The sequence below is a fragment of the Danio rerio genome, chromosome 14 (assembly GCF_052040795.2).
Source record: "Danio rerio strain M-AB ecotype USA chromosome 14, GRCz13ab, whole genome shotgun sequence".
Taxonomy (NCBI): Eukaryota; Metazoa; Chordata; class Actinopteri; order Cypriniformes; family Danionidae; genus Danio; species Danio rerio.
In genome coordinates, this window is record NC_141034.1 from 43,768,919 (window position 1) to 43,794,728 (window position 25,810).

The window sequence follows — 25,810 nt, forward strand, 5'->3', positions numbered from 1 at the left end:
TTTTCGAATGAGCTTTAATTAATCAATTTATTTATTTATTTATTTTTAAAGTAGATTGTTTCAAAACGTATTATATTTTAGCATATCAGGTGGTCTTATTTTGTGGACAACTGGTGCTTTGAAATGTGAAATTTGTAGCATCTGCAGTACAACATTCTCTCACAAGTGCTCAAAGTAGTTGACGATGGAACATGCTGTGAATTGGCTTCAATCTTTTTGTTGCCGTCTTAAAACATAAAAGCGTGACAAGCTTCTGTCTTGTAGTGTTCTGTACGCTTTACTTAGACTCCAAGTCAGCAGAACAGTAAATACCTTTTTTATGCTTTCTCTCTCTATCTGGCGCTCTCTTCCTTACCCTTTTTTCGTTCCAATTTTCTAAGGTGTTGGTCAGCCCTTGGCAATGGACCGATGGAAAGTGTTTGTGTCTGTTGTGTGCTGCTTAGATGCTGATACAAACCTCCATCTTGGCACATTTTTATTTTTTTTTAGCCCCACTCGTCTTGTCACTAAATCCATTCGCACACAGCCACAGGGTGCAATATAGAAAGCATTTCATCATTTGTGACTGCGAATGGGATTGACTCCAAACTTTGATCCAGCAGCTAATTGTCAAGTTTATAGTAGAAATAATGCAGTGAGAGGGAATGCTGAGGCTCTATGATGTAAACTAGAATATGTTTGGATTTCATTACAAGATATCCTTTGGATTTTATACTAACTGTGCCTTCACTGATGGCAGCATTCGTGACAACGCGGTCTGACTTTACAACTTCATCGGTAAGAGCGTCAAAATTAGCTACATTAATCTCGTATTTAAAGTGTCCATTTCAGCATATCAGCAAATTACTTACAGTTGAAGTCAGAATTATTAGCCCCCCTTAGAATTGTTTTCTTTTTTAAATATTTCCCAAATGATGTTTAACAGAGCAAGGAAATTTTCATGGTATGTCTGATAATATTTTTTCTTCTGGAGAAAGTCTTACTTGTTTTATTTCGGCTAGAATAAAAGCAGTTTTTAATTTTACACACCATTTTAAGGTCAAAATGATTAGCCTCTTTAAGATATATATTTTTTAGATCATTTACAGAACAAACCATTGTTATATAATAACTTGCCTAATTACCCTAACCTGCCTAGTTAACCTAATTAACCTAGTTAAGCCTTTGATTGTCACTTTAAGCTGTTTAGACGTGTCTTGAAAAAATCTAGTCAAATATTATTTACTGTCATCATGGCAAAGATAAAATAAATCAGTTATTAGAAACTGAGTTATTAAAACTATTATGTTTAGAAATGTGGTGAAAAAAAATCTTCTATCCTTTAAACAGAAATTGGGGGAAAAAATAAACAGGGGGGCTAATAATTCAAGTGGGCTAATAATTCTGACTTCAACTGTAAATTCCCGTGTTTTCTTTTTATCAATTTTTTTTAACCACGGAAGATCTAGGTGCTGTATGTCGCCTTGCTCCACTTATCCAATCTGTCCATATATATTCTGGAGCAGCATTGTACTGTTTTGTACTGTCGTTATATTTAGCATGAAATTCCCTCTTTAAAAAACAAACAAACAAACAAACAAACAAACAAACAAACAAAAAAACAAGTGTAACAATAATGCAAATCAGTAACTCTCCAGTGATTTTTATTTATTTATTTTTATTTATGTCCCTGTCAAAAAACATTGTTAATAACTGGAAATCCGGCGATTGCAATATTAAAACCATTGGGAGCAACTGTGGTCGGAACCAAATTTCACAAGACTGTGTTCTCTGGAATCATCTCAAGCTGTGGATTTCTACATTATGATTGATTGCTTATACAGTTTACCACATTTACATTTATGAATTTGGCAGATGTTTTAATACAAAGAGACTTTACATTTAATGAACATGCATTGAACACGTTCTTAGTCTCCTAAACAACGACAACAACATCAACAATATGACTACTACTACAACTACTACTACACTGTAAAAAAAATGCTGGGTTCCACACAATCGATTTGTGTTGGGACAATATGAAGAAATTAAGCTAACTTGTTAGTTTTACAAATTTAAGTATATTGAACAGAAAACAATTACGTTGTCCCTAAAAAAAACCATCAATAATTGTGTTCTTTCAGCTTATTTTAAATAAATAGTTTGAACAAACAGCATACATAATTTCTTTGAGTGTAGTACTATACTACTACTACTACTGCTATCAATAATAATAATAATAAAAATAATAATAATGCTTTTCATATCAGTTTTAGATTTAATTTAACTTTTAAAATCCACTTCCAATTTATTTTTTTATTTTTCAGCATTTCAGCCCTGTTTATTTCATGCATCACCTCACCTGAGAAGAAAAGCATTTCAGATGCTGCCTGATTTGATATTTTGTTCCTCATGCAATGGCATTCATACATTTTTAAGCGTGACTCGAGTGTCCAAAAGCATTTTGTGGCCACTGTATAAGGATTCTTTTCTTTTTAAGGCTTCTGAAGATGAGGCCAAAAGAGCAGATGTTCTGGATAGATGTGACCATTGCTGTATGTGCTCTTCTGAATTTGCATTAAATGAGCTTGCTCTGCCTCTCCTCTCCTTCCTCCGCCTGCCTCGGCCGAGGTGAAGCAACTTATTAACCTTTCTGAAGCCACAGGCATCTCAGGGATTGAAAGCACACTTTTGGCATGGCGCGTTAATACAAATTAACCTCGCACAATTGATATGCCTTGATTCAATTTTAATCACATTTCACACCGTCAACGTCAGAGCACTTGTGTACTTCGCCTAGCACCACCTTGTATTACATTTTCTCATTAGTTGTCTGATATTTGATTAGAGATACTGACACGTCAAAACCACCGTCCACCAAAACCTACAGTAAAAGTCAGAATTATTAGCCCTAATGAATTATTAGCACCCCATATATATATTTCCCCCAATTTCTGTCTAACAGAGAGATATTTTTTAACACATTTCTTAACAACCGTTTTAATAACTAATGTCTAACAACTGATTTCTTTTTTTCTTTGTCATGATGACATTGCATAAAATGTTTCTAGATATTTTTTAAGACACTTGTTAGTCACTAGCAATCTAGCAACTGCGAATCGCTTGAATCACAAATCGCCCACCAAACAGACTACAAATCCAGTCATGCACCTCACACACGCTTGTTCCGGTTTTCCCTGATTACACAGACACAGCTGAAGCTTGCCATCACTGATTTGCAGGACTATAGATACACCTTAATCACTTACACTAGTTGCTGAGTCTTGTTGCCAGTAACCATTACGAAGCGTTTTCCTTGCCTTGTTTTCCTATGCTGTGTTTCTAGACACTTTTTTTTTTTTTGTTCATAATTTTTGCTGATAGCCACCTGAACCTGAAATCTTTTGCCTGTTTTTGACTACTCTTTTTGGATTGTCCTTAATAATTCTGTTTGCTCCGGTGTTTGGCCATTGCCTGCCTGACCATTCCTTGTTTAATGAAGACACTGCTGTTGGATGCTCAACCCCATGTCCAGCATTCGTATGTTTCAGCACTAGTATAAAAACTCTGAAAACTGAGCTGACACATTTTCAATTTATTATAATTTCTATGTTAGGCTGCTTTGACATAATATACACTGTAAAAGCGCTAAATAAACAAACATGAATTGAATTGAAAAGCATTTAGCTTGCTTCCTTTTTAAGGCTTAACTAGGTTAATTAGTTAAGTTTGGGTAATTAGGCAAGTCAATGTATAACAGTGTTTGTTCTGTAGATAATAATAAAAAATGCTTAAGGAGGCTAATAATATTGACTTTAAATTATTTTTATGCTTTTATTCTAGCCTAAAGAAAACAAATAAGGCTTTTTCCAGAAGAAAAAATATTATAGGAAATACTGTGAAAAATGATGTGCTGTGTGAAAAACCATTCAGGAAAGATTTGAAAAAACAAAACACATGGAGGCTAATAATTCTGACTTTAATTGCACATTGTATTTTTGTTGTGTGGAATTATTTGGATTGAGATGCCTTAAGGTACACCAACCTTCCCTTCTCTCTCTATAATAACAATCGAGCTGAATTGATTTACTTCAATGCAGTTTTTTTCCACTGCTGTGCATCATCGGCATCCTATAACGCATGTTTGCTGTGTTGATGGCGGTGCTAATGGTCTATGTCATGTCAGAAAGAATGCTTGACGCCTCCCCCCTTTACCCATTCGGAGGCTACTGAAGCATGTTTAACTCTCCCATAATGCCAGAGTCCATTAGTCGACCGATACATAACTATCACGCAGGTGCTCGCCAATGATGGAGGGTCTCTGAGCCCACATGGCTATTTAAACCCATTCACTCTGTCTGAAATCCAGTCAAAACGCATCTCTCTCCCTGTTCGCTGTCTCTATCTCATGCCTTCTCCATCTTTTCTAAAGCGACTAGCGTTGTAATTGACCGGAGGGGAGAGAGTTGGGGCTCCCCTGCGGCACAATTAAGGAGCCCGCGGCTGGGGCCGGGCCCAGCTGCTGGTGAACCAGGTCACCTGCCAGCCCATCACTCTGGTCCAGAAACCAAGCTGCCTGCCACGACGCTCCAATATACTCGCCTCAGTCCCAATGGTCCTTCCACTATTCCTAGGAAATGGGAAGCCAATTTGTTAGTGGTTATAAGGCCATATTTAAATATAACGCTGGTAGCTGAAACCCACCAATACACAGATATTAATAAAATACACATTTATATAACATTGCATTTAGCAGTTTAGCAGATGCTTTTATCTAAAGTGACTCACAAATGAGGAAGGAGTCAATGTAAAGAGGCAATACTCACAATAAATGCTTCTTACACGAGATTTCTGACATTATTATAAGTGAAATTAAATAAATGGAGTGATTAAATCCCTATTTAGGCTTTGCATTTTTTAGTTGTTGGTCATTGTGTGTTAGATTGAGATTTTGTCGAGATAAATAATGTTTGTGTTGTGGGAACAAAATGCTAGACTATAGAATATATATTGTATACAATATATACAAATTCTTTCATCAATAAGCGTCATACATTAAAATCTCTGTAATTGTCTTTCGAGTGTTTCCCCCATATATGTGCTCATTCTGTGCCAGCAAGAGACTCTTTTGGAGCTGCAACACCCTCCCTGCATTCACAAGTGCTAATGGTACTTTAAAATGACAACAAAACTTTCGGTAAACAGCCGGTAACTCTTAAATATACATTCACATAATATGTCTTGCACAGCATTGTGAATGAGAAAATAATGAGAGATATTTAGGTTTACATGACAATTCCATGTAGTACTCACCCGGATACTGAAGAGCCTTAGCTATTGATCACCAACATTTATCTTTTTATTCTGTCATGGTCATCTCTAGTGGTGGAAAGAGAACTGAAAAATCACACACACATATATATATATATATATATATATATATATATATATATATATATATATATATATATATATATATATATATATATATATATATATATATATATATATATAAATTTATGTTAATTCTGGTACTTTTACCATATCAACCATTTGGTAGAGGTTGATATTTTAGAAATTATGGGATGTTTAAACAAAATGCATTGAGTGTGTTTACTAGCACCATTAGGAGAAATGCAAACCAAAACATTTTTTTTTCTTGGTGGGACAGTTAAAGGGTTAAATATACATTAAAACGAAAATCTTTAACACTACTACATTCAATAGATTGTATTAATCCCAACATGACATTGCCGATCCTGCAGTGTGAATATTGCAGATTTGCACGTTGCGATATCGATGCTGAAACGACATATTGTGCAGCCGTAGTACTCACACACCAGCCCTCCAAATTCTGGAGAGGGAATAGAGATTTTCTATACAAACACTTGTAATATTTTTATTTTGTTTCACTTTGAGTTATGAACACAATAACAATAAATCATAAATATGCACATACTGTACAGTGCACACAAGGTCATGACTCTGAACAAGGAATCAAGCTGCCTGCTAAGATGGTCCAGTGTACTGAGGCTCCCAATGGCTCTTCCACCATTCCTGTAAAACGGATACAAATGCTTGTAGTCATAACCCTGGATTTAAATTTAAATGCTGGTAACTGAAATCCTCCAACTTGTCAAAATTAATGCAATACACATTTACATCAACAATAGAGCTCACAAAAATGTGTGAATTTATTTTATTTTTTTACTCTTAATTCGAGTAACAAGCAGAGTAACAGGAAATCGTTATATGCACATACAGTGCACACAAGGTTATCATCACTATGGTCCACTTTCATATCGGTCCAATATACTCAGCCAAATCCCAGTTGCCCCTCCACCATTTCTAGGAAAGCAGAAAGCAAATTTGCTTGTGGTTATAACCCCAGGTGTGTGTGTCTGAGTGTGTGTGTATGTGAGCTGTGTTGCTGCTGAGAGGTCAGCGGATGGCAGGCAGTAATGAGGGCTGGTCTCAAGCAGGGAGAAAGAGGTTAGAAGAGGGTGGAGGGAGAGACCCAGAGCTCTGGAGTTAATTGTGTGAACATTAGATGCAGACGCGTCTGGCTGTGTTGGCACTGGATAGTGGTAATGTGGTGGGTGTTTTGGATGTGGAGGAGCCAATGTGTGCCACTGTAGATGGCATGGTGTGATTATACACATGCTGTGTGTGTGTATTTAAAGTGGTGGCAGGTTATATGGGTTGAATGTGAGAATGGGATGTGTATTGCCATATATTCAATAGGGTAGATAGTGATTTATGTCACTGATTTGCATATAAGTTATCAAATGCTTTTTTAAATTGTGTTTTTATTCAGTTGAAATGTCTGAAGTGAGTTTAACATTTGCAATTGAAGTGTGTTTAGTTTAGTTTATTAAAAATGAAGATTTTTCTACATTTTTGTTTTGTAATGTAATTCATTGCTGTGTTTGCACAGCTAGACTTTCAGCAATCATTACCTCAGGTTCAGTTTCAGGTGATCCTTCAGGAATTATACCCCCCCGAATTATTACCCCCACCCCCCCACCCCCCCTATTTTTCCCCAATTTCTGTTTAATGCGGATAAGATTTTTTCAACACATTTCTAAATATAATAGTTTTAATAACTCAATTCTAATAACTGATTTATTTTTATCTTTGCCTTTGTCTTTGATGACATTAAATAATATTTTACTAGATATTTTTCAAGACACTTCTATACAGCTTAAAAGGACAATTAAAGGCTTAACTAGGTAACTAGGCTTATTGTGCAGGTTAGGGTAATTAGGCAAGTTATTTTATAATGATGGTTTGATCTGTAGACGATCAGAAAAAAAAAATAGCTTAAAAGGGCTAATAATTTTGTCCCTAAAATGTTTTTTTTTTTTTTTTAATTAAAAACTGCTTTTATTCTAGCCAAAATAAAACAAATAAGACTTTCTCCAGAAGATAAAATATTATCAGACATATTGTCAACATTTCCTTCCTCTGTTAAACATCATTTGGGAAAAATTAAAAAAAGAAAAAAAAAACAAAGGGGGGGATAATAATTATGACTTCAACTCTATGTTGTTTAGCTATTTTAGTATCTTATAAACTCTCTACTATATTTTTAATATTTTTGTGGAAATTGTGATGCAGTTTTTAATTAATCGTATATTTCCGAAGTCTTTACTGTTGTTTATGAACTGCTAGGGTAAAGCATAGACTTAATTAAGTATTCAATAATCCATTCATATAAACATTCACTTGCTTCATTTCTAAATGAATCAGCTGTTTTGAATGAATGACTTATTTAATTATTACTCATTAAGACATTAGCATTCATCTACTGATGGTTTTAGTAGGGCTGGGTAATGGAACTAGCATTTTCTACTATATTTTAATTTGAATATTGACTAGTTATAAATATTTATTTTAAAATGTAAAATTTGCAGACTTGGGCTGCACAGTGATGCAGTGGGTAGCTCATCACCTCGCTCGCCTCACAGCAAGAAGATCACTGTTCGAGGCTCGGCTGGGTCAGTTGACATTTCTGTGTGGAGTGGAATATTGCAAACTGCCTGCAATGCACTTGTATCTTGATGTATGTTGTACTTCATTTGTCAGTGCCCAGTAGCATGCATGTCTATGTGTACATGGGTATTAATAGTTAATGATGACTTTGTTTTGCTTGTATTAAACCAAGCAGTTATTCATCCTTAAATCTACACACCAGGCTTACACTACTACTCAATGCAGGCAAGTGTTATGCATATCCGCCTGTGATAACATGTGTCAGTGAACTTCTGCATGTCTGCTTGTGTGTGTGTGTGTGTTTGTGTTAATGAATGCTCCTGGCGGTGTGTAATTAACACAACAGCAAATGTCCCCAAAGGGTGAGATTAACAGTAAATGCATGAGACACAATGCAACCCAGGAGAGAAGAGGATAACGCGGGCTCCTACTCCCGAGGCTTCATGGGTTTTGCCGCTGTCCCCTCAGATTACCCAGCACCCCCTTCTTCATTGATAGCTGCCTGTCTTCAAGCCTCTGGTCCAGTTTCCCATCATATCATGGTTCAACACTTACAAACACATGCTGCTTTGACTGGTGCAGCGCCAGCATGGGCTGGTCGCCATCTTTCATATGCATTATGGGACAAAATAAAACCCCAATGCCCAGAAATGACGACAGATGGAATTGTTAATCAATAACTCCCAAGATTTTGGCGAATAATCTTACATTTCTCTAGCGAGGCTTGTTGTAAATGCGTTTAGAGTCGAGGAACATGAGTCTTTCTGTGGTTGGTGTTGAAACAATTACTGGAGAGCTACAGAGCATTGATACTGTTCCTTTTATGGGTGTGGAAAATGGAATGCAGGAAATTACTTTGTGATTTTAATATTTAGTTTAGTTTAGATGAAATGAACTTTTTAAGTAACTTTTAGGAATACAGCAGGGTAAATAAATATTAAACACGTCACCATTTTTCTCAGAAAACATTTCTGAAGGTGCTGTTGACTTTTACATTTTCACCAGATGTTGGCAACAACCAAATAAATCCATATATGCAAAGAAAACAAATTTAATTAGTTTACAAATTAAGTTATGGGTAATAAACTGAAATGACACAGAGAAAAAATATTGAACACATGAAGCAAGGGAGGTGTAGAAAGAGACAGTGACAGCCCAGACAGAAGCTAAAGTCTCTGAATAAATGTTTTTCAGCAGCCCTCTGCCCTTCCTTATTGTCAATTAACATTAGCTGTTTTAGTCCAACATCTCTTAGCAGGATGATGAAGATGAAACTAGGGTGGATATTTCAGTAAGACAATGATCCAAAACAGTCAAGGAAACTTTTAAATGCTTTCACAGAAAGAAAATCAATCTGTAGAATGGCCCAGCCAATCACCTGAGTTGAATCCAATAGAAAATACGAATAAAAAGATCAGATTTGATAGACGAGACCCACAGAATCATCAACACTGTTGAAAATCTCACATCTGAATGATTTGTTTGACTTTATCATTACAAAACTAAAAAATAACATATAAGCAACTAAATGACATTGTGCGTATTTTGATGAAAGGACTAACTTGAATAAACTTGAGTGATGTAGTAACATGTTTATTACATGCTTATTCACATGTTCATGAACAGGGTTTTTAAAGTTTTAAAGAGTCTAAAAGTCTAATATTTAGAAATCATAATTTTAGACCTTAAACGAATGGTTCAGTCAGAAATGAAAATTTTTTACATTATTTACTTACCCCTAAGTAGTTACAAGCCTTTATGGTTTTTTTTTTAATTCTGTTGAAGACAAAAGAAGATATTTTGAAAAAAGCTAAAACCTGTAGCCATTGACTTCTATAGAAAGAAATTTAAATATGATTAAAGTCAATGGTTACAGGTTTTCAGCTTACTTCAAAATATCTTATTTTTTGCTTGGACTCTTAAATTGACTAAAACTTTCCAACAATTATTTTATTATATTCTTTAATTTTATTTATTTTATTTTTCTCTTTTTCTCTTATTTTATTTTTCCATTTTGTTTTTTTTTTAGTTTTCAATTTCCGATTTTCTTTTCTTTTCTTTTATTCATTCGTTTTCTTTTCAGCTTAGTCCGTTTATTAATCTGGGGTTGCCACAGCGAAATGAACCAATAACTTATCCAGCATATGTTTTATGTAGCGAATGCCCTTCCAGCTGCAACCCATTACTGGGAAATCCATACACACTCATTCACACACATACACTACGGCCAATTTAGCTTACCCAATTCACCTATACCGCATGCTTTTGGACTTGTGGGTAAACTGGAGCCCTCGAAGGAAACCCACGCCAACACGGGAAGAACATGCAAACTCCACACAGAAATGGCAAGGGACCCAGCCGAAGCTCAAAAGAGTGACCTTCTTGCTGTGAGGCGTTGTGCAACCCACTGCACCACAGTGCTGCTCCTTTTTTATTGTATTTTATTTTATCTTATTTTATTTTATTTTATTTATTTTTTGCTTTGCTTTGCTTTGCTTTGTTTTGTTTTATTTTACACATACATCCATCCTTAAGTCACGCCAGTTTTTGTCTTATATTATTTTATGAGTGTCAGGAAATATGAAGGTGAAGGTTTTTTTTTTTTTCCCGTTGTTATTAGAGAAACATTGACAGCTGTAGTTCCTCTGTTGTTCAAGATTAATCACTACAATCTCTCACCTTCATATACAGTACGAGACAGACAAGGAGGGGTCAGGCCACCTTTATTGTGATTGTGAGAAAAACAAATAGAAAAAGAATAGGTCTTAATGTCACTCACTCACTTTTTTTTTTTTTCAAAAGTTGACCACACATTGACCTTTTTTCTGCTCTGATTGCCCATTCAGACAACAGTATAAGAGTTTTCACACTCTCTGCTGTTCTACGACACTTGTTTTTATGACGCGTTCCACTAACACATTGAACACACACACACACACACACACACACACACACACACACACACACGTACAAACATCAGCTGTGCACACACCTATTCCCATGGCAACCAAGCTTTACTAGTCTTTCTTAGAGCTGAATGCCACAAGTGTGTGTTTTCACATGTGACGCTGTCGTAGAGGTGTAGGAGGCGCTCAAGTGAAAATGGAAGCTTGCCTAGAGGTTGCAGCATGTATTTATTTGTGTATTATTATTTATTTACACATTTATTTTGTTGAGAGAATGCAGTGTTGTGTTTCAGTGTCATGGTGATTTATTTATCTTAATTTTTGTACTTAATTTAAGATGTAAGTTACTTTTTTATTTAGTAGTTCAATCTGATGCTGTTCTTTGACAGAAATAACTAAACTCGTTCAATTTGTGCTGATTTTTTAAAAAAAATGTGTAATACGTGTACCCTTTTTTTTTAAAGGAGAATGAAATATTGACTTTGTTGACAATTTTTCTCCATTTGTAAATAATAATAATAATAATCATAATCATAATCGTAATCATAATGTGAATTTTTTTTTTTTTAGCTGTTGATGCCGGTAATTTTAAAGCAAAAATAGTAACATTTAGATTTTGTTTAAAAATATATATAATAATATAAATGTTTTAATTGTAATATAATTAACGAACCATTTATCCTCTGTGATGACAAGCCTAACGTTTAGCGTACATTACTTTAGCCTTTATTGTCACATGATCCTGTGTATACAGATAATATTTCTCACAGACAAACTGCAGTCATATAACACACATAATGCAGTAATATATTTAAAGTCTGTTTTCCCTCTATGATTGTGAACCTAATATTTAACAGCCATTACTTCAGCCATCAGTGTGATGTGTGCATACAGATCAAATTTCATATACACATCATAAAAAGGCTCATGATAAAAACCATAAATAAAATATATTTGCTTTTATATTGCAGCCCTGTAGAGTATATCACCATATATATATATATATATATATATATATATATATATATATATATATATATATATATATATATATATATATTACTTGAAAGCAGATATTTTTAAAGATATTTGTAAAGTTTGTTTGATGTTAGTGAGGGTATTGTTAGTTTTAAGGATATCTATAAGCTAGTGTGTTTTAATACAGTGACAACATTTGCATTTAGAAGATATGAAATTTAAATAAACATCTTAAGCTTGCAGTTTTTCACTTCCGCCTAAATGCAAAGACAATTTTTCTTCCAAGTCACCTCATACTTCAGTTTCTCATCAATTCTTGACCAATCAAATGCTCTCTACTATCTGACATGCCCTGCCACACCCCACCCCCGCTCAAGACATTCTCATTTGATGCGCTTAAGCTTAAGCACTGTTAAGGCTCGTTCACACCGGGATGCTTTTTGCTTGTGTTTTCGTCAACGTTTAACGCCTCGTGACTAAACAGATCAAAACAGCAGGTGTAAAAGCATAACTATTAACTTTTCTTGAAAAACTTTACCGATTTTGATTCCAGTTTCACTTTTATTCAACGAAGAAGATGACGCACCGAGGCAAAATGATTGTGGACCTGCTTTTTTTAGTGGTGTCTGAACACACAAGAGATGTATGATAACTGCAACTACAATAATGTCAGTAGGAGTGGAGAGTAGCAAATAGGATTTGATGGCAAGTTTCATTTCACTTTTCTTTCATTACTTGCAAGTTCATTAAGTGCCATCTAATGTCAGGGGGTGATTTTGTGTGTTCACTCTGCTCAACGCTGATGAAAATCGATTGGGTTTAAATGCAGAGAAATATCTCGAAAATGCTGACAATAAGGGTCGCACAATACTGGAATTTGATACCAATTGATACAGAAATTTCAAAATGTCTATTTTCCATGAACATTTCATTGCTATTAGGCACATTCTTAAACAATGCTGATTTGCCATCATGTTCACATGCTCAACAAAAATGACTGTGATTGTCTATGAAGGTTATCAGTTTACTGAACTCACCGCTGTTTACTGAGTGTAACCACAGATGCAGGGTCACTGGAGTGTTTTAAAGCAGCAATTCATCAGGGATCACTCGTATGTCAGCTAATAGACAAACTAGCTGATCGACGTAACTTTGAAACACTCCATTGCGTTTTTAAAACTTCAGTATCGTTTGGTACCAAAATCCAGTATCGTTAAAACCCTACTGACAATACATGTGAGCAAATAGCACCCTGATGTGTACAAACCTTTACTGGCAGAGCTATGATGAAACAAAACACTATTAGCTGTTGTTTTTTTTTAAGGGGAGGGGCTACTCTATGCCCCTCCCTCTCTTCATTTATGTTATGTTATACATTGAATAAAAATGCACATTTCAAAGCACTTACTGGTAACTTTAACCAAGTGTCTCTAAATCATAATGAATTGCACCTACTCAAGTTTTGACAACATGACACAAGACTAAAATAATATAGGCATATAATAACATGCGGTTATTTAAATAACTTTACCAATAACCAAAACCAAAACCTTTACTAATAGCACCAACCTGTATGGGGATTACATGTGGACACTAGCATTTTTGCAATAACCCAACATACACCCTAGCTATGATTATTACAGGTCAAATGTATTCTTGTGTACTGTCCATGTACAAATAAAAAATAAAACTATAAGCTATAAAACTTTGAAAGCTTTTGCACACCGCCCTAAACTGCTGTCTTTTTTAATCTGCATATTTCTGCACCATGTGTTCCAGCAAGTGGTTATTTTCAGTTCCTCCATTAGGTGGCGCTCTTAAACAGGGGCAAGATATGCCTACAGATTCTAGGAACTTGCCCTCCATATGTACACACACTCCCATGAGGCTGTATTTGCTCTGGCCATCGTCCAGCACCCGCTCTCATTGTTCTGTCTATTATAATTAAGGAAGCCCTATGGTGAGGCACGGGAGCAGCGTGGCTGGACGGGGCTGCAGCAATAATGGGAATAAGGCTTGATTTCAAGCTCGCGTGGCTTGAACAAATGTGCTCTCAATTAATTTGGCCCAATTTGTAAGAGTGCATTATCAGAAATGTGAATAGTTCCTTGCCAGCAATTACACAATTCAGCTTGCGACGGCGGCAGATTGATAGTGGCAGGTTAAGTGAATGGGAGATGGTTGGACGTGGACTTTTTCGGTCTTTAAACGTCCCTGGACATGGTGGAGGTGATTTCTTTCAGCCTGTGTTTGGGCTGCATTAACACTTTCTCCCAGAAGTCACATGTTGTCGGTACACTGCTTTTGGTGTCTCTCCGGGCTGCCTTGGCTTGTCCCTGTTGTTGTGTAGGTGACAGTGCAAATGGCCCATTTTTTAAGCCCTAGTGACACACTTGATTGAATGATGCCTTTTAGGAACGTCGCTGTGGGACAGCTTTTAGTCGACGGGGGTGTTTGTTCAGTCTTGAGCTGAAGAAAGGGTGGAGCAAGTCTAGTGTGTGTGTGTGTGTGTGTTTTTGAGTGTGTTAGTACAAGTGTTCAAATGGGGTTGGGTTAAAAAAAAAAAAAAGTGTGTGTGTTTGTGTTACAGGTGCCAAGCCCCCTCAGGGGTGAGGGGTTATGACCTCTACCCCCATCTATATAGAGCCCCTGACCTGACCCTTTCAGCATGAGATAACACAGTCCTGTCACGTTCTGTGTTCTGTTTGTTTTATTTTTTCTTTCTGTATGTTATTTGATATTTCAGTTCACAAAGAATTACCTGTCGTGTGCTCTGAAATATTTATGTGCAAGGTACACAAAGCTACAACAGAGATCTCTTTCAGCCTGTTTCTCAGTTCTGTCTCTCTCAGTCTTTTTAGTTTAAATAATAATAACAACAAATATAATAATAATAATAATAATAATAATAATATGCTACAATTAGAAATATATTGTCATCATAAAACATAAAACATTTTTAAGACATGTGGATAATGGGTGAATATATATATATATTGCGATGCTAGTATATAATTTAAAGTACAAAAATATAAGTAATGTACTGTGTGTATTTCTATAGCACATTTATCATGTTTGGCCAAACACCAAAAAATCACATCTTAATCATGAGGTGGGTCTGTCCACACCCAGTGTGCAGCATCCACTTGGATGATGCAACGGCAGCCACAGGACAACAGCGCTAATGTGCTCACCACACACCAGCTATAGGGGGAGTAAAGAGACAGTGACAGAGCCAATTTGGTTGATGGGGAAATATGGGAGGCAATGATTGGTATGGGCCTAAAGAGGGAATTTGGCCAGATTACTTGGGTTACACCATACTCTTGATAAGAAGTGCCATGGGATTTTAAATGACCTCATAGAGTCAGAACCTCGGTTTAACATCTCTTCCACGCTCATCAACAGTATAGTGTCCCTTCACTTTTACTGGGGTACTAGGACTTACACAAACCACATGTTGAGCGTCCCTTGCTGGCCTTATTATAAATAATAAAAGCTTAAAAGACAGCAATACACATTAACTGATAAAACAAACAAAATATTTAAACAAACACACACGCACACACATACACACTCACAAATATTGGTTTAATAAAATCTTAATTGGTACATTCATTATTTTTCCTTCGAATTAGTCTCAGATTTATCACAGCGGAATGAACCACCAACTATTCCAGCATATGTTTTTATGCAGCAGATGCCCTTCCAGCTGCAACCCAGTACTGAAAAACACCCATACACTTTCACATTCACACACACACAGTCATACACTACGGTCGATTTAGTTCATCCAATGCACCTATTTCGCATGTCTTTGGACTGTGGGGGAAACTGGAGCACCCAGAGGAAACTATTGTACTTACTAAAGTAGTAGATTGCTTATGCACAGCCAAGACAATACAATCACAAAATTACTGATAACATATATAACATTGTTATTTATTTATTTATTTATTTATTTATTTATTTATCTGGCACATCATTAGTTGTGTTCCAAATGACATACTATACTCTATGCATTTATACACTATCTACTCATGCATGTATAAACTCAACCATGTAAGGCATTTACTTACCCTCATCCCAAATGAAACACTAATTTTTTTATTATTATTATTATTATTATTTTTATTTATACTTTTTTTACTAACCGGACAGACATTTGACGACATTTAACAGTTCCCAAATTAGCAAACTACCAAACATTTAAGTACATGTTGTAAATGCAACTGCATTCACCATCAAGAGGCAGCGTCAATTCTTGTTTAGAGGATTTTTACTCTATAATCCAAAAAGTACCTTACCTGCCGACAGCTCCTATTAAATGAATCCTAGTGAAATTAGCCGGAGGCGACACGGTAAGAAAGTTGCTGGTTCGGCTGGGTCAGTTGGCATTTCTGTATGGAGTTTGTATGTTCTACCTGTGTTCGTGTGGGTTTCCTCCAGATGCTCCGAATTCCCCCACAGTCCAAAGACATGTGCTATAGGTAAATTGAGTAAACAAAATTGGCTGTAGTGTATGAGTGTGTGTGAATACAAGAGTGAATGGGTGTTTCTCAGTGCTTGATTGTGGCTGGAAGGGCATTCGCTGTGTAAAATACATGCTGGATAAGTTTATTCCGCTGTGGTGCCCCCTGAATAATATAGAGACTAAATGTTTGACATGCACTTGATTTTGCACAGTACAGCCAGCCTAACACAAGTACAAAGTTATTGACTGTACCTTTAAGAATACTGTACTCCATCCAGATAAGCAAATAATTTATTGATGAAAGCATTGATTGGCTTTGAGAGCGTGTGCATAATAACTGCCTTCCTGCAGTGGCAGTACTTCCATCTGACACCTTTCTCTGTCTCTCCTCTCTCTGATTGTCCGCCCATATATTTCTGCATCGGAGCGTGCGATTAATGATTGATAAATGGCTATCATTAGCGTCATAATGAACTGGACTTAATGTTACCGCAGGAGTGTCAGCTCTTTATAGCCGGGTGGTAACACTGTGTTCATAACTCACCCCAGACTTGTCCTCTATCGTCAGCTGTGTCTGAGTCTCACTGGAGGAATGAGGGAGGGGAGAGATAGTATATTGTGTCTGATCCTGCGAGGTGATAGCTTGTCAGTCAGTGCGTATTGGAGAGCTCTCTCAGACTGTGCGCTGATGAGGGTTTTGGCCGTCACACAGCACAGCCAGCCTATTTGACTCTCTCTTATTGATCCGTGCCTGAGAGCTATCGTCTGCTACCGCAATGCTCGCGCTCTTCTCGTGTCTGCGGCTGTATTTGTATGCACTGTTATTACTACCTATATCTTTTTGGGGTCCCATGGTGTAGTATGTACCTAAATTGGGACATGACAGTCAGAGTTTTCTGTTTTTAAATGCAATAATCATGCCCCTAGTGGCACATCTCAACTCAGAACATGTAGTACTGTACTGTACAACCAAGTAACTTTGGATTGGTAAGTCTTTCCTTGCAAATATGTGGAAAAATGAACCGTTCAGCTTTTGCTCCATTAGTGAAATATGAAGATGATTTGATTGTAATATTGCCAGCTCTTACACCTTGTCCTAACGACACGTGACACCACGATAGAGCTGCATGATATTGTAAAAATATTTTGTATTACTGTTATATATATTGTGATATATACTAGATGTCAAAAGTCTTGTTCAATCTTAGTTGTAAGATCAACAAACAATAACTTGACTTCTAGTTGGTCATTTGGAATAGTGGCAGAAGGTAGATTTTTGTGATGAATCATCTGTTGAACTGAATCCCAATCATCACCAATACTGCAGAAGACTTATTGGAACCCACGTGGACCCAATATTCTCTGGTGAAATATATACCCAATAACTTTCATTCAGGGGTTACATTCAGTATAGGGGTATGCGAGAGATCTGCAGAGTGGATGGCAACATCAGCAGCCTGAGGGATCAAGAATTTTGTGCAGCCCATTACATTTCAAACCACAGGAGAGGCAAATTCTTCAGCAAGATTGCGCTCCTACTTATACTTCAGCCTCCACATCAAAGTTCCTGAAAGCAAAGAAAGTCAAGATCCTCCATGATTGGTCAGCCCAGCAAAGTCAGACCTTCCTGTCCTAATTAAATATTTAAAATCAAGGCATGATCATGTTTTATTTTAGTAAAATAAGCATAATCTAGATGACTTGGTATTAGAAGCCACCTCTAATACCAAATGGTCAACTATAAGTCAAATTATTACGTGTTGTTTCTTAAACTTGGATAGGCAACAAGTCTATCTTGTAAGGTTAAATAGTAATTTCGCCAGGTGACTTAAATAGCTTGTAAAGATTTCATAATTTTAGATAAATGATTCTGTAAGCGTAATATCATTTAAAAAAAACGACAAGCAAAGTTTAAATATTAATCATTTAAAGGTTAAAATTTAAAATGACTCCGCTATGCAATGTCTGGTCAGCTATGATCCCAAATACGTTGGAGATTCCTGTTATGTTACTATTGCAGACTGGCATATTTTGATATCTTTGCTAAAACAATATATTGTGCAGCCCTACAGTGCGACATGCAATAAAAGCTTTTGTTTTAATGTTAAAAGTAGTTTTTGTCCCAACAATCCACAGCAACGTGAATGCTTTCTACTTTGCGACATTGTTGCAGAACAACAGCATAAACAATGACAATGATCCCCTCAGGTACAAATGTTGTGCTTTATTCAGTGTTAAATGCTACCAATGTGAGTTTGATCACCATTAAAATTATATGTATTGTCATACTACTGAAAGCAGCAGCAGCAGATAGTCCTCAGTTCTTGAACTGCAGTTTGAAAATGAAAGCCAGAACTGCAACTCCAACAGTCAGTTGGCAGACTGTATACTGTCATTCATCCATTCCTTCATTTCCTAAGGCGTAGTCCTTAATTTATCAGAGGTCACCACTGTAGAATGAACCGCAAACTACTCTGGCATATGTTTTCATGCAGCAGATGCCCTTCCAGCCGCAACATATTCATTTTAATGTTAAAGAGGTTTTATGCATTAATTAGTTTATAACGCTAACAATATCTTTGGGAGTGAAGTGGCTGGTATTTAAAATTTCTGACGTGTCACTTCATGTTTGGTGCAGGCAGCCATAATCTTACCGCATCCTAGCTTAGTTAGGTCAATCTAGACATTTCCACCCACTGCACTGCTCAGCATGGTGTCAGTTCCTTTTACTTAGTGTAGTAGCTAGATATTTACAATGGCTGTCCCTTAAAATAAACATTACACATGTTCTGTTGAATGAACCAACCAACATAAGACTTACAACATCCAAACTAAGGACACTGTGGTTTATTTATTTATTTATTTATTTTTTGCTCTTTCAGAAGAAAAAAAATGTGCTGAAGAATATCAGCAAAGCATTTTATTTTGGAGTAAACATATAGATTTTTCAGATTGCTTCACCAATGTTAGGTTAGTTCAACACTTCAAGCTGAGTTTCTTATCCAAATCACACGTCACTTTTTAAAAAATATATATTTTCAATATTTTGTGAACCTTTTTAAATGGCCTATTTGAAAGTTAGAACTAATGTGGCTAACATTGTCTTCGTCTCTGACTGTATTTACAGAGACCAGATCTATGTCAACAGATTCATCCCTCACAGTTAGCATAATTCATAAATGCACATTTACTACATATGTTTTCTGTAAATACAATGCTTAATAATAGTGTTATTATTTACTTACAAAGGTCAGCACATTGAAACAGAGCAGTAACATGCTAATCGATTATATATAAAAAAAAAAAAATCACTAAACATTCATAAATTTCCTGGTACATCATTATATATAGTCATATAATAACTTTTCCCTCTTTGTTATGTACCATTTATGACATTTTGAATGTGTGAGACTTATTTTGTTGTTCATGCAGCATCATAATAGCATATAAATTCTCCGCCCTCTGTCAGAAAGCTGCAGTTCATTTATATTTAAAGGGACACAAACACAAAACTGTGTTTTGGCACAATAGGGACACAACTGACAAACACTATTACATGATCTGTTAGTTTATTTTGAGTTATATTTTCACAGACACATGCTAGGGACAAAGAGATTTATTTTACATCTTCTGAAATAGGTCATAAAATGTCCCCTTTAAAGCAATCATAAGTGATGCAGTTTTGGCCATGCATTCAATGACTGAAAAATATTTCCCAGCAGAGACCAAATCAACCACTAAACACAACCTACACAACCAAAGAATATATCTGCATCACAATGCATATGTTCGAGTTACTGTAAGCCTGGAAATTCAGTAGAACGGAGGCTTCAGGCGTGACCTCTTCAATGTTCAGCCAGTAGGGGGCACTCAGAGCTCAGTAACTTTGCAGCTGTGATGCATTGTAAGGATGGGGGAGCAGCTCTTTTGTGCGTCTTCTGCATGTTGCACCAGCCGTCCTCACACAAGACTCTACTTAATATTAGCCCCTTCCTTCCAGGGAATGTAAACATCACCGAGAGAGTAATTTATAGTTGACGACAGGCACAAATGCTTCTAAACGACAAGTCAACTGTTAGATTGAGAATCAATTACGTGTCATTTTAGTTCTCTCTTTTTTTGGCCTTTTTCCATAAGTATTAATTTTCACACATTTGATGTCCCTTGAGAGGGTGTGTATTTCAATACCAGGGGCGATGCGGTCTTTGGCTGGTAATGGTGTCTGTCAGGACTGCTTTAACATTTTCCCTGGAGTGCGCGCTGCCTCACCGTTGTGTAACGTTAGATGTCGTTCTGAAGATTAAATGAGTTTGCCGATGGATTTTTGTCAGTTTCTTTATGCAAAGGGACTGCTCGCAAACAAACTGCGGAGGAAAGGTCAACGGTGCTCGTTCAGATCCCATTGCTGTAATTTCTGTCTCAGTCTGACAAACAGAAAGTGTATATAAACAATAATGGTTTGGCTAAAACATATTTGTATTTATTTTGATATACAACTGTTTATCTGTGCTCTCAGAAAGAATGAAAGCTTTAATAATAATAATAATAATAATAATAATAATAATAATAATAATTCTTATTATTATGAATACATATTAAGCAAACTATATGCAAACATTAATGCATTTATATTTTAATGACAATTAAATGTTTCAATTTACTACAGCAATTGTTTTTGTACATTTTATAATAAACAATTCATTCATACTTTCATTTTACTTCGGCTTAGTCCCTTTATTCATCAGGAATTTCCACAGTGGAATGAACCGCCAACTATTCCAACATGTCACATTGCAGATGCTCTTCCAGCTGCAACCCAGTACTGGGAAACACCCATACACTCTCACATTCACACACATACACTACGGCCAATTTAGTCTTTTTTAATTCACCTATAGCGCATGTCTTTGAACTGTGGGGGAAACCAGAGCACCCAGAGAAAACCCATGCCAACATGGGGAGAACATGCAAACTCCACACTGAAATGCTTACTGACCCAGCCAGGACTCAAACCAGCGACCTTATTGCTGTGAGGCTACAGTCCCAACCACTGAGCCACCGTATCGCCCTATAATAAACAATAAATAATGTAAATATATATATATATATATATATATATATATATATATATATATATATATATATATATATATATATATATATATATATATATATTTAAAAAGCAATAAAAAGATATAGGAGTTTGTTACACTGTAAAACATGTCATTTCCTGTTGCCAGCAGGTAGTGCTATAACTGTAACTGGAAATTGGCATGTGATCGTGTTCAGGTCAGGAATGTTATTAAACGTGTGAATTTTGAGGCAGATTGGACAATGTCTGCCTGAGTTATAACAAATTCCTGTTGCATGGCGGATCATCAAAGTTTGAGAACCCGCCACAGACATACCCTTCGACGAAACCTCTAGATCTTTGCAATTTAAAATTGCCAATTTTAGATTTACAATACCCAATTTTGGTGTTGATCTAATAAATTCCCTAGGAGGAGTTTGTTAAACTACAATGCCTGGAAATGGCAAAAAAAGGCACTTTTTCAGCAGATGATTTTGCTCCAGGAGCATGCTTGATGTATGTGCCATTTTTCGTTTGTGTGCGTGAAACGTAGCTTGCGGGCCACTTCGTCAAAAATGCATAATCGAGCCATTTTACCACACCCACTTCTAAAGTTTATAACAAACGTAAATATTCACCACTTCTGGCGTGTGTGCAAAGTCTCGTGAGTTTTCAAGCATGCTTCAAAAGTGCATAGGTGGCGCTGTCAAGCCATTTTGTCACACCCACTACCGAAACCTATAAGAAACGTAAATTTTTGCCACTTCTGGCACATGTACAAAGTTTCATGGGTTTTCAAGCATGTTTAGACCCTCAAAAATGTGATTCATTCTAGAGAAGAAAAAGAGGAAGATTAATAAGAAACGGAGCAATTCCAATAGGTCCTACGCACTGTAGGTGCTCGGTCCCCAAATATATGATTATTGCTTATATTTTATGCTTTAATGTTGTTTCTGCTGTTCCACACCCCTAAAAGTAAACAAAGAAGCACTGGGTTAAAGTAATACGCTTTTTATTCCCAAACTGCCTTATAGCTTTTTATAGTTTATTGACTAGTTGAAAGCAAAGTGTGTATTATTCCATGCACTCTTATTAATTAGGTTTTTACCGCGTGTTATACATCGGTGAGTTTGTCGAATATTGCATTTCATCTAGCTGATGCACACATATTAAAAACATCCAAGACAGAATCAAATTAGCATTAGATGTATCATTGTAGAGCAATCTGATAGAGTGCTGCATTGTAAGTAGAACACGCCACACTCGTTTCAATTAGTTTACCAGGCAGCTTTGATTGACATCTGAGAAGAGACTCATTCATTTCTGGATTTTCATTTTCTCTTCTTGCAACCTTAACCTAATTTCAGAAGATCTTCTATGTATCATCATTTATTGCCTTCTTTGTCTTATGCATCATCCTTTCGTCGTGCCCGGATTTCTCATTTATCTTGAGCCCGTTTGAGGTATCACTTCCATTGTTTGAGGGTTATTAAGAGCTCTGGAGCTGAGGGAAGGTTTTGGCTGTCTCGCATGAAGACCGAACCCACAGCACCCTGTCATAACATCCTCCTGCTCCACTCTCACCTCCTCTCCACACGTCTGCAATGTGTTTAAATGTTTGAAGAGCAGGGAGGCTGTCATGTTTAACCACACCTGCCCACTGGATTATACCCTTAAAACATCAGTCTGTTAAACATTTAATACTTTAGAACATCTAAACATGTAGTACTTTAGTACATCTATACATTTAGTCTAAGTATTGTGCTTATTATACAATGGAACTGTTTGTACTTCGATAATAAAGTGCTAGAGTAAGGATGATGATGATGTGTTTATATTTATATATATATATATATATATATATATATATATATATATATATATATATATATATATATATATATATATATATATATATATATATATGAGTAAAGTTTCAACAGGTGGTTTGTCAACCCACTCACCTTTCTGAAGCACACTTTATAAATGTATGCATGTATTTTATTTTATAATAGGGTGATTGTAAGGAAGTGTCTGGTGCAAATGTGCAAAAGTGGTGCAAGTGTTGGTTAAATGGTCAGAGAGATGAAAGATTGAATTACCTACTGGTGGTTTGTCAAGCCCACTCACCTGTGTGAGGCACACTCAGAACTGCATAATGTTTTGGGGGTGTTGTGTGGGAGAGAAGAAAGGGTCTTAGTTTTGTTTATGGGGTTCAGGTGATTGTGGAAGAGATGGATTTGTAGTTGTTGTTTTAATGATAGTATTAAATCAGCAGTCCCTGTGAAAATGGGAAGATCATTCCACCAGAGAGGAACATTAAACATTGTTTGCTATTCTTTGATGGTACAACAAGGCAACACTCACTTACTGACATTAAAACCAAGCATTGCTGATTGAAATTAATAATGCTCTTATAGGGCACATTCTGTCTTGACATATGATGGCAAATAAATCTCTTGTGTCTTTAGAAAGTGTCTGTGAAGTTCCATTTCAGAATACCCTAGACATAATTTATTATAGCTTTAATTTCAGAAATAAGGATCTAAAGCTGTCATTGTGGTGGCAACCTTTCAAATTGTAAATTATTTTTTTTTTTAAGGTTATAAAATGTACCTTAAAGGTATAATGTTGTCCCTTTAGGAACTAATATGTTTCTTTAAGGTACTAATATTTATGCTTTTGGTACTGATGTGCAAATTGACTAAAGTAAGCACATCTTTTACTCAAGTACAAGTGCAAATACTCATGTTTAAGACAAATCAAGTAAAAGTAAAGAAATATGGCTTCAAACATGTATTTAAGTAAAACATTCTTTATTACAGCCTGTTTTACTTTAATTTTGTGCTGGTAACTAGATCTTATTATTAATACATTTATACAAAAAATGCTAATTTCAAATTTTGAAGAACATTTTTTTGTAGGAAAATAGTTGCAACATTGCTCTCCAACATTGCCCAGGAATTCTCAAAAAGTCACCTAGTGTATCATCAACTTGACATTAGTTCAGATTGAAAAAGCTGCATACTGCAAATAGACAAAAAAAAAGATTTATTAAATCAAAAAGGCATTTAAATTGTGCGATAACAGTAAATAATGTAGATGGTGCCAACAAAGCACATTAAAACTAAAGTACAGAATCTGCTTTAAAATGGAAGGTGTAGAAGGGACAGATATTTGTGTATAAATGTAATGGTTAAAAGTAAAATTTGCCCGAAAATGAATATTGACTTAAACAACTAAAGACACAAAAATCTGCAGTACAGTGCTGAATTACCCATCTTTGCTTATATTTATATTTTAAATGCAAAATTGTACCTGTTATAATGGGACTGCTTTAATGACACCTTTTGTATCTTTGTTTCTAAGCATGTTGACAAATGTTCCACTATTTGGATGTATCACTTTAAATGCAAATGAGCTGCTGTTTTCCAGAAGAGGGTGGAGCCTTTATTGCTATTTGGACACTCCAGAAACAACAAAACAAGTTAACCTACACAGCCAAAATGTTAGAAATTATTAATAGTGGAGTGCAGCCTCGCATGTCAAAACTAGAGTCAGATGATGATGGAGTGAAAGAGGTTACAACTTCTAGACTGAATCAAGACATTTTTGAATGGTCAGTGGATACATGTTTGTTGTTGTTGTGCATTAAAGTTGACCTAAATCACTGACTAGCATGCTAGTCTGCTCTGTTTTAATGGACACAACTGCTCTGTTTTGGAAATAAACATTATTTGTACTATTAGCACAATTTATCTTTACAGAAAACATAAAAAGTCCATCACCTGACTTTACAGGGCATAATAAATGTGCATTTATGAATTATGCTGACGGTAAGTGGTTTTGGATTAAAATAACAGCATAACTCAAGAGGCAATGGTGACTAGCTTTTCACAAAGGAAATTTAGAAACATTCTCCAAATATAAATTGACACTTGGATATTAAGCTACAATAAAAAAAAAAAGTGTTGGTATTGACCTTTCTTTCAGAAACTATCCCTCTAAGAGTAATCTAGCTGGGGGAGAATAGGTTTTTACTGTGCTGCACTGCGCTGTGTTGATGCAAGGAGAAATTGTTCCCCTCTGCTTGTTCAATGAGGTTTCTTCAGTGGACACACATACACACACACACACATACACATACACTCACACACAAGATGTCAATAACCTGTAAAGGAAAATGCAAACCTGTCCAACATTGCCTCCGACAGGATTAAAGCATCCTCACAGGAGAACTTAAAACAGATTTCCTGAGGAACGTGCTGGACATCCTGCAGAATTTATGAAGGTTACATGTGGAACATTCAGCCAAATCAGCATGTTCAGTTTTGAAGGATCTTGTGACACTAAAGACTGAATAAATCACAGACATACATACATTTTTAAGTATGTTAAAACATAAAA

The 25,810-nt window shown here is 35.9% G+C and overlaps 1 protein-coding gene across 50 annotated transcripts in view; it reads left to right on the plus strand.

The window, feature by feature from the left end:
- The window catches only part of diaph2 (diaphanous-related formin 2), a 716,224-nt gene that overhangs the window by 265,291 nt on the left and 425,123 nt on the right, over window positions 1–25,810 (plus strand). The gene's annotated exons all lie outside the window — the stretch shown is intronic.